Here is an 8595-nt window from a genome sequence, read left to right as displayed (position 1 = left end):
TCAGTGTCTGTGTCTTGTGCTGCATCTGTCCAGTCACAGTGGTTGTATCCTCTGCTGCCATATGTCCAGTGCAACTGTATAGGGTGCTGTGTGGTGCTGCATCAGTTCAGTGGTGGTGTATTGTGCTGCATCAGTCCAGTCATAGTGGTATCCTCTGCTGCCATATGTCCAGTGCTGCTGTATAGGGTGCTGTGTTGTGCTGCATCAGTTCAGTGGGGGTGTATTGTGCTGCATCAGTCCAGTGGTAGTGTCCTGTGCATCAGCCATCAGTCATTCCGGTGACCAGTCACAGTGGTATCCTCTGCTGCCATATGTCCAGTGCTGCTGTATAATAATAACAAGTCCCTTACAGTGTTGCTGTGTTGTCCTGCATCAGACCAGTGGTAGTGTCCTGTGCATCAGCCATCAGTCTGTCCAGAGACCAGTCACAGTGGTATCCTCTGCTGCCATATGTCCAGTGCTGCTGTATAATAAGTCCCTTACAGTGTTGCTGTGTTGTCCTGCATCAGACCAGTGGTAGTGTCCTCTGCATCAGCCATCAGTCAGTCCAGAGACCAGTCACAGTGGTATCTTCTGCTGCCATATGTCCAGTGCTCCTGTGCCGCATATTGTGTTATATAACTCCAGAAAAATAATGGAGAACAAAAATTTGGAGGATAAAATAGGGAAAGATCAAGAACCACTTCCTCCTAGTGCTGAAGCTGCTGCCACTAGTCATGACATAGATGATGAAATGCCATCAACGTCGTCTGCCAAGGATGATGCCCAATGTGATAGTAGAGGGCATGTAAAATCCAAAAAACCAAAGTTCAGTAAAAAGACCCAAAAAAAGAAATTTAAATGGTCTGAGGAGAAACGTAAACTTGCCAATATGCCATTTACGACACGGAGTGGCAAGGAACGGCTGAGGCCCTGGCCTATGTTCATGACTAGTGGTTCAGCTTCACATGACAATTGAAGCCCTCATCCTCCCGCTAGAAAAATTAAAATAGTTAAGCTGGAAAAAGCACAGAAAAGAAATGTGCGTTCTGAGATGGTATCACAAACCCCCAAGGAGAGTCCAAGTGTGTCAGCGGTTGCGATGCCTGACCTTCCCAACACTGGACGGGAAGAGATGGCTCCTTCCACCATTTGCACACCCCCTGCAAGTGCTTGAAGGAGCACCCGCAGTCCGGTTTCTAATATTCAAATTGAGGATGTCACTGTTGAAGTAGACCAAGATGAGGACATGGGTGTTGCTGGCGCTGAGGAACTTGACGATGAGGATTCTGATGGTGATGTGGTTTGTTTAAATGAGGCACCGGGGGAGACACCTGTTGTCCGTGGGATGAAGAAGCCCATTGTGATGCCTGGGCAAAATACCAAAAAAGCCACCTCTTTGGTGTGGAATTATTTCTCCACAAATCCGAACAGGTGTCAAGCCGTGTGTTGCCTCTGTCAATCTGTAATAAGTAGGGGTAAGGATGTTAACCACTTTGGAACATCCTCCCTTATACGTCACCTGCAGCGCATTCCTCAGAAGTCAGTGTCAAGTTGTGAAACTTTGGGTAAGAGTGTAAGCAGTCCACTGACACCTAAATCCCTTCTTCCTGTTGTACCCAAGCTCCTGCAAGCCACACCACCAACTCCCTCAACGTCAACTTCCTCCTCAGCCATGAACATCAGTAGTCCCTGGCAAGACTGACGAGTCCTCTGCTAACCGGGATTCCTCAGGAAGATCTTTGAGTGGTACGCCTACTGCTGCTGTTACTGCCGCCGCTGCTGTTGTTGCTGCTGGGAGTCGATTGTCATCACAGAGGGGAAGTCGGAAGACCACTTGTACTACTTCAACTAAGCAATTGACTGTCCAACAGTCCTCTGTGAGGAAGATGAAATATGACAGCAGTCATCCTGTTGCAAAGCACATAACTGAGGCTTTGACACTTATGTTGGTGTTAGACGTGCATCCGGTATCCACCATTAGTGCAGTGGGATTTAGACAAGTGATGGAGGTATTGTGTCCCTGCTACCAAATCCCATCTAGGTTCCACTTCACTAGGTAGGCGATACCGAGAATGTACAGAGACGTCAGAAAAAGTGTCACCAGTGTCCTAAATAATGCAGTTGTATCCGGTGTCCACTTAACCACGGACATGTGGACAAGTGGAACAGGGCAGACTAAGGACTATATGACTGTGACAGCCCACTGGGTAGATGTATGGCCTCCAGAAGCAACAACAGCAGCGGCACCAGTAGCAGCATCTCGCAAATCTAAACTCGTTTCTAGGCAGGCTAAGCTGTGTATCACCACTTTCCGTAAGAGGCACACCGCTGTCAATCTCTTACGGAAACTGAGGGACATCATCGCGCATTGGCTTACCCCACTTAGATTCTCCTGAGGATTTGTGATATCGGACAACGCCACCAATATTATGCGTGCATTACAACTGGGCTAATTCCAGCACGTCTCATGTTTTGCACATACAATTAATTTGGTGGTGCAGAATTTTTTTTAAAATGACAACTGTGTACAGGAGCTGCTGTCGGTGGCCCGAAAAATTGCAGGCCACTTTTGACATTCTGCCACTGCGTGTCGAAGACTGGAGCACCAGCAAACACTCCTGAACCCGCCCTGCCATCAACTGAAGCATGAGGTGGTAACGAGGTGGAATTCAACACTCTATATGCTTCAGAGGAGCAGCAAAAGGCCATTCAAGCCTATACATCCACCTACGATATAGACAAAGGAGGGGGAATGCACCTGACTCAAGCGCAGTGGAGAATGATTTCCATCTTGTGCAAGGTTCTCCAACCCATTGAACTTGCCACACGTGAAGTCAGATCAGACACTGCCAACTTGAGTCAGGTCATTCCCCTATTTAGGCTTTTGCAGAAGCAGCTGGAGAAATCAAAGGAGGAGCTAAGATGGAGCGATTCCGCTAAGTATGTGGGACTTGTGGATGGAGCCCTTCATTTGCTTTGCCAGGATTCAAGGGTGGTCAGTCTGTTGAAATCAGAGCACTACATTTTGGCCACTGTGCTCGATCCTAGATTTAAAGCCTACGTTGCATCTCTCTTTCCAGCAGACACAAGTGTGCAGAGATGCAAAGACCTGCTGGTGGGTGAATTGTCAACTCAAGTGGAATGTGACCTGTCAACAGCTCCTCCTTTAATTTCTCCTGCCACTGGGGCTGCAAGGAAAAGGATAAGATTTCCTAGCCCACCCGCTGGCGGTGATGCAGGGCAGTCAGGAGCAAAAGCTGACATTTGGTCCAGACTGAAGGACCTGCCAACGATTATTACTGACATGTCTACTGTCACTGCATATGATTCTGTCACCATTGAAAGAATGGTGGATTATATGAGTGACAGCATCCAAGTAGGCATGTCAGACAGTCCGTATGTATACTGGCAGGAAAAAGTAAATTTGGATGCCCTTGCACAAACTGGCTTTATTTTACCTAAGTTGCTCCCCCTCCAGTGTGTACTCCAAAAGAGTGTTTAGTGCAGCCGGTCACCTTGTCAGCAATCGGCGTAGGAGGTTACTTCCACAAAATGTTGTAAATTCCTCCAGGAAGACCTTAACCAGCAATTGTCTCCGGAAAGTACACAGGGACCTGTGATGGTGGATTCCAGTGGGGACGAATTAATACTCTGTGAGGAGGGGGATGTACACAGTGAAAGAGGTGAGGAATTGCAGGATGCGGATGAGGTCGACGTCTTGCCTCTGTAGAGCCAGTTTGTGCAAGGAGAGATTGATTGCTTCTTTTTTGGTGGGGACCCAGACAAACCAGTCATTTCAGCCACAGTCGTGTGGCAGACCCTGTCGCTGAAATTATTGGTTTGTTAAAGTGTGCATGTATACAATATAAGGGTGTATAGGAGGGCCCAAGGACAATTCCATCTTGCACCTCTTTTCTTCTTTGCATCATGTGCTGTTTTGGGACTATTTTTTTAAAGTACCACCCTGTCTGACACTTCCGTATATGTCCAGTGGTACTGCCATATAATTCCAGTTATCCTGCCGTATATATTTAGTGGTACTGCCATATAATTCTAGTGATATTGCTACAGTATATAATTCCAGTGAGAATTGTTTGTTTCGCTTGGCTTAGTCATACAGCTACCTCATTTCCCCTCTTCTACATCTTTGCATGAGGTGCTGTTTGGGGCCTTTTTTTTATATATATCTGCCCTCCTGTCTGCCACTGCAGTGCCACTCCTAGATGGACCAATTGTTTGTGTTGCTTGGCTTAGTCATACAGTTACCTCATTGCACCTCTTCTACATCTTTGCATGAGGTGCTGTTTGGGGCCTAGTTTTTGAAAAGTGCCATCCTTTCTGCCACTACAGTACCACTCCTAGATGGGCCAATTGTTTGTGTCGCTTGGCTTAGTCATACAGCTACCTCATTGCACCTCTTCTACATATTTGCATCATGTGCTCTTTTGGGCCTTTTTTTTATATCTGCCCTCCTGTCTGACACTGCAGTGCCACTCCTAGATGGGCCAGGTGTTTGTGTTGTCCACTTGTGTCACTTAGCTTAGTCATCCAGCAACTTCGGTGCAACCTTTTGGCCTAAAAACAATATTGTGAGGTGTTCAGTGTTCAGAATAGACTGGAAATGAGTGGAAATGAATGTTATTGAGGTTAATAATACAGTAGGATCAAAATTACCCACAAATTCAGTGATTTTAGCAGTTTTTATGTTTTTTTCAAAAATCATCCAGATCCAAAACCAAAACATGAAAGGTGGTTTTGGTAAAACCAAGCCAAAACCAAAACACGAAAATGGAATTAGAACCAAAACCAAAACACAAAACATGCCAGCCGCACATCTCTACTTTGAGGGTGGTTTTGACTAATATTGTCCTAACTCCTGATGTGGAACTCCTGTATCTGCTTCTGGTTTCTATCAAACTATACGCTGAGCAGAATTGTTTATTGTTACTTCCTTGGATATGTAAATACATAAATGTATGTATGCTATTGTATTTACACAGTATATCTGTTGCATCTAGTGCTAGTCATACCCACGGTAACATCAAAGCTGATATAACGGGGTGTATGGGCCAAAAAGATCCTATTGTCTGATAATCATGCAGTTACATTATATTTGCTGGTGACCCCAATCGTCATGTGATTACATAACAGTCCCCAATGTCACAATAGAAGTTCCTATCACTCATCACAATGGGTGAAAAGCCAGATAATTATATGTGACCAAATTGGAGATTTATACTTTGGCAAAGTGCTCATGCTGATTCAGTCACGCTGATTGGTAGGCCTATGTGTTGCTGGTATAAGTACAATGGAAAGAAAAAAAACTGCTGGACAATAGAATTGTCTTAAGGGCCCCATACACTACCGCGACATGTCGTCTGACATGTCGCGGGCGATCACCCCCGGCAGCCTCCCAGGTGGCAGGTTCGCCCAAGGTACATTGTATGCTGTCCTTTTGCATACGATGTATCTTGGGCGATCCTGGTCGATCCCAGCCATGTTTGCGGGTTCCGACCAGATTGAATGTGCTGCGCATTCAATCTGGAGGATACAATCCGATGCTCACGGGAACGCACATTGGATTGGATCAGATCGGAAACGCCTCCAAATGCCTGATTTCATCCAATATATCGGGCCGAATGCCCGAAATCGGATGAAATCGGGCATTATCGTCCTAGTATAAGGGGCCCTTAACAGTTGTGTTCCCATTCAAGATAAGGGGCAAATTTACTAAATATCGTTTTGTGGAAAAAACAAAACAAAAAAACAAAAACATTTTATCTTTTTGCCTCCAAAACGGTCCAAAAAATAAATTGCTTCTGACAGATTAGATTAATAGAAACAACATCCAGTTAGTCAAGGATTGTTTATGATGTGTATAAAAAAGGACACAAATACTGTAGAAAAATGGCTCTATGGTCAATTGAATAAATGATGACTTCTGCATGTACTGTATGCTGCCTTTCCAGACCAGAAGGGACCAGGAGGAGGAGCATCAGGAGCAACATCCGTACCATGAAATGAAGATATTCTTTATATAGAAACCATCGCCTCATTCAGAAGCCGCCACCGCAGTTTGCCAGGTATCAAGGGCAGTTTTACTTTTGAAATTCAAAAAAGGGCGGTATTCAATTCTTTTCACCCCCTTACACACCCGTTCTGTTTCTGCTGATGGGCGTGATATCATAATTTCAGCTCGCTACCCCTTTTTTTTTACTTGTTTGTTTCTAATTATAACCAATTAATTACTTTAATAATGTTTTTCTTTTCTAAGTTCTACATCTGACATTGTATGTTGAGTCCAGTGTATGCTTCATACTGTACGTAGCTGACATTCCACACATTGTAAAGCAGTGGTATCTATTATGTGAAATAATCACTAGCAGACAATCTCTCCATTCCTTCTGTGCAGATACAAACTTTCCATCCAGCTTCCCGCTGTCTGACCAGCTCCCATTCCATCTGCCGCAGTCTATAAATAGTGATGCTCTCTAAATAACTGCATTGTAAACACAGAGGGGGATTTAACTCAGTTTGCAAAATGGTTTGATGAAACAAAGTAGAGAAAATGCATTATAACAAATATGTTACTCGGTTATTTTCTCTTATTTACTACATCTATACATATAATAAAACAGGGTTGTGTCTGTACATAGCATTTTTTTTATTTATTTTTTTGTATAAATATACTTCTAAAGAACTATGGAACTGAAAATACAAATTTTGGATTTTTTGTGTCTGTCTGTTCGTTCCGGCATCACGCAAAAACTACTGGATGAATTTGGATCGTGATTTCACCAGGGTTGTCTTAACAGCAGTGTAGGCCTATGGGCAAAGCAATGCACTTGGTCCCCTACCCATCCTCCAGCGGTAGGGGAGGGGGAGCTATCAGGGGCAACTTTGATGTCCCGCAGGCGGAAGGAGGTGTTCTATATTCCGCTCAGCATGTAGGACCTGGAGCAGCAATTTCTGCTTATCACTTCTTTACTGCACAGATGGTGGGAGATGAGGCGGGAGGGAGAACACTAAACTGTAGATGTGGGCATAGGGCTGAATGAAGGGGACCCGATATATGACTTCTAGGGTGGTAGGGGGTATTTAATATGCAGGGGAGTGGTGGATAGTGGAGTAGAATTAATATTCATCTTTTTCCGGTGGGAAGGCAGCTTGCTTGACTGCAGATATCCCCCGTTCCTGGAAATAGATTTCTTTGCTTTCAATGGAATAAAAAATTAGGGAGTCCCACCTTTCAGTAGGTACTGGGGACTCGGGGATCAGAGTTCTGGAGCCAGAGCACCTACCGGTGAAAATAAAAAACTGCACACAAGGGATATGGGACTCAGGGTTGACAGTGTCTAGGTCGACACACATTAGGTCAACACCTATTGGTCGACAGTGAGCAGGTCGACACGGGAAATAGGTCAACACGACCATTAGGTCGACAAGAACATTGTCGACATGGACAAATGTTGACATAAGTTTTTTTCGTTTTTTTGTGTAGTTTTCTTTGTAAAGTGAACGGGAACCCCAATTAGTGTACCGTGTCCCCCCGCATGGCTCGCGAGCTTCGGGCAAGGTTACCGTTCCCAATTGTAGTCCGCGTGGATCATAAAGTATGAATAAGTTAAAAAAACGGGGGGAAAATTTGAAAAACTCATGTCGACCTTTGTCCATGACGACCTAATGGCAGTGTCGACCTATTTCCTGTTTCGACCTACTCACTGTCGGCCAATACGTGTCGGCCTAATGTGTGTCGACCTAAACACTGTCGACCCGGAGTCCGGATACCATACTAGGCGTGTGGTGCTTGAGCGGGGACCAGCTGCTGGAAGGCTGATATATCTGGTTCTAGTAGAGACAAGCTGCCAGTGTCCACCGACAGGGGAGAGTCCCAGCTTTTGGAGTATATCCTCAGAAAAACTCCAGGTCAGACAGAACCCGAGATATCTTGCTGGGAAGAGCAATTAACAGGCTCGGATGGGGACCACTGCTTTGAAGTTGTATCTCCGGTTCCGCAGGGCTGATTTTCAAAAATCTGGTACCCCTAGAAAAAGGGAACTCTTAGCTATCAGCCTAGGCCCCTTATACTCTTGGGGCCCTTGGGCAAATTCCCATTGATTCCATACAAAAAGATGGCCCTGGTTTTCACTATTGTATAGCTCAGTGATCTACTGTAGAAAGAAATTGAGACATGTATGATTTCAATGTGACATCAGGGAGTGGAACAATAAGGAAAAAAACATATAGTGCACTGAAAGTTGGTGTTCCGATAATGCTTCTGTGGAACTTCACTCCGCCCAAGTTATGTAACGGAACCTGACTTAGGCCCTCATTCCGAGTTGTTCGCTCGCAAGCTGCTTTTAGCAGCATTGCACATGCTAAGCCGCCGCCTACTGGGAGTGAATCTTAGCTTATCTAAACGAAAGATTCTCAAAATTGCGAATAGAAATTTCTAAGCAGTTTCTGAGTAGCTCGACACTTACTCTGCCACTGCGATCAGTTCAGTCACTTTCGTTCCTGGTTTGATGTCACAAACACACCCAGCGTTCGCCCAGACACTCCCCCGTTTCTCCAGCCACTCCCGCGTTTTTCCCAGAGACGGCAGCGTTTTTT

The sequence above is a fragment of the Pseudophryne corroboree genome, chromosome 4, assembly GCF_028390025.1.
Source record: "Pseudophryne corroboree isolate aPseCor3 chromosome 4, aPseCor3.hap2, whole genome shotgun sequence".
Classification (NCBI taxonomy): Eukaryota; Metazoa; Chordata; class Amphibia; order Anura; family Myobatrachidae; genus Pseudophryne; species Pseudophryne corroboree.
Note: the sequence above shows the minus strand (reverse complement) of the source record.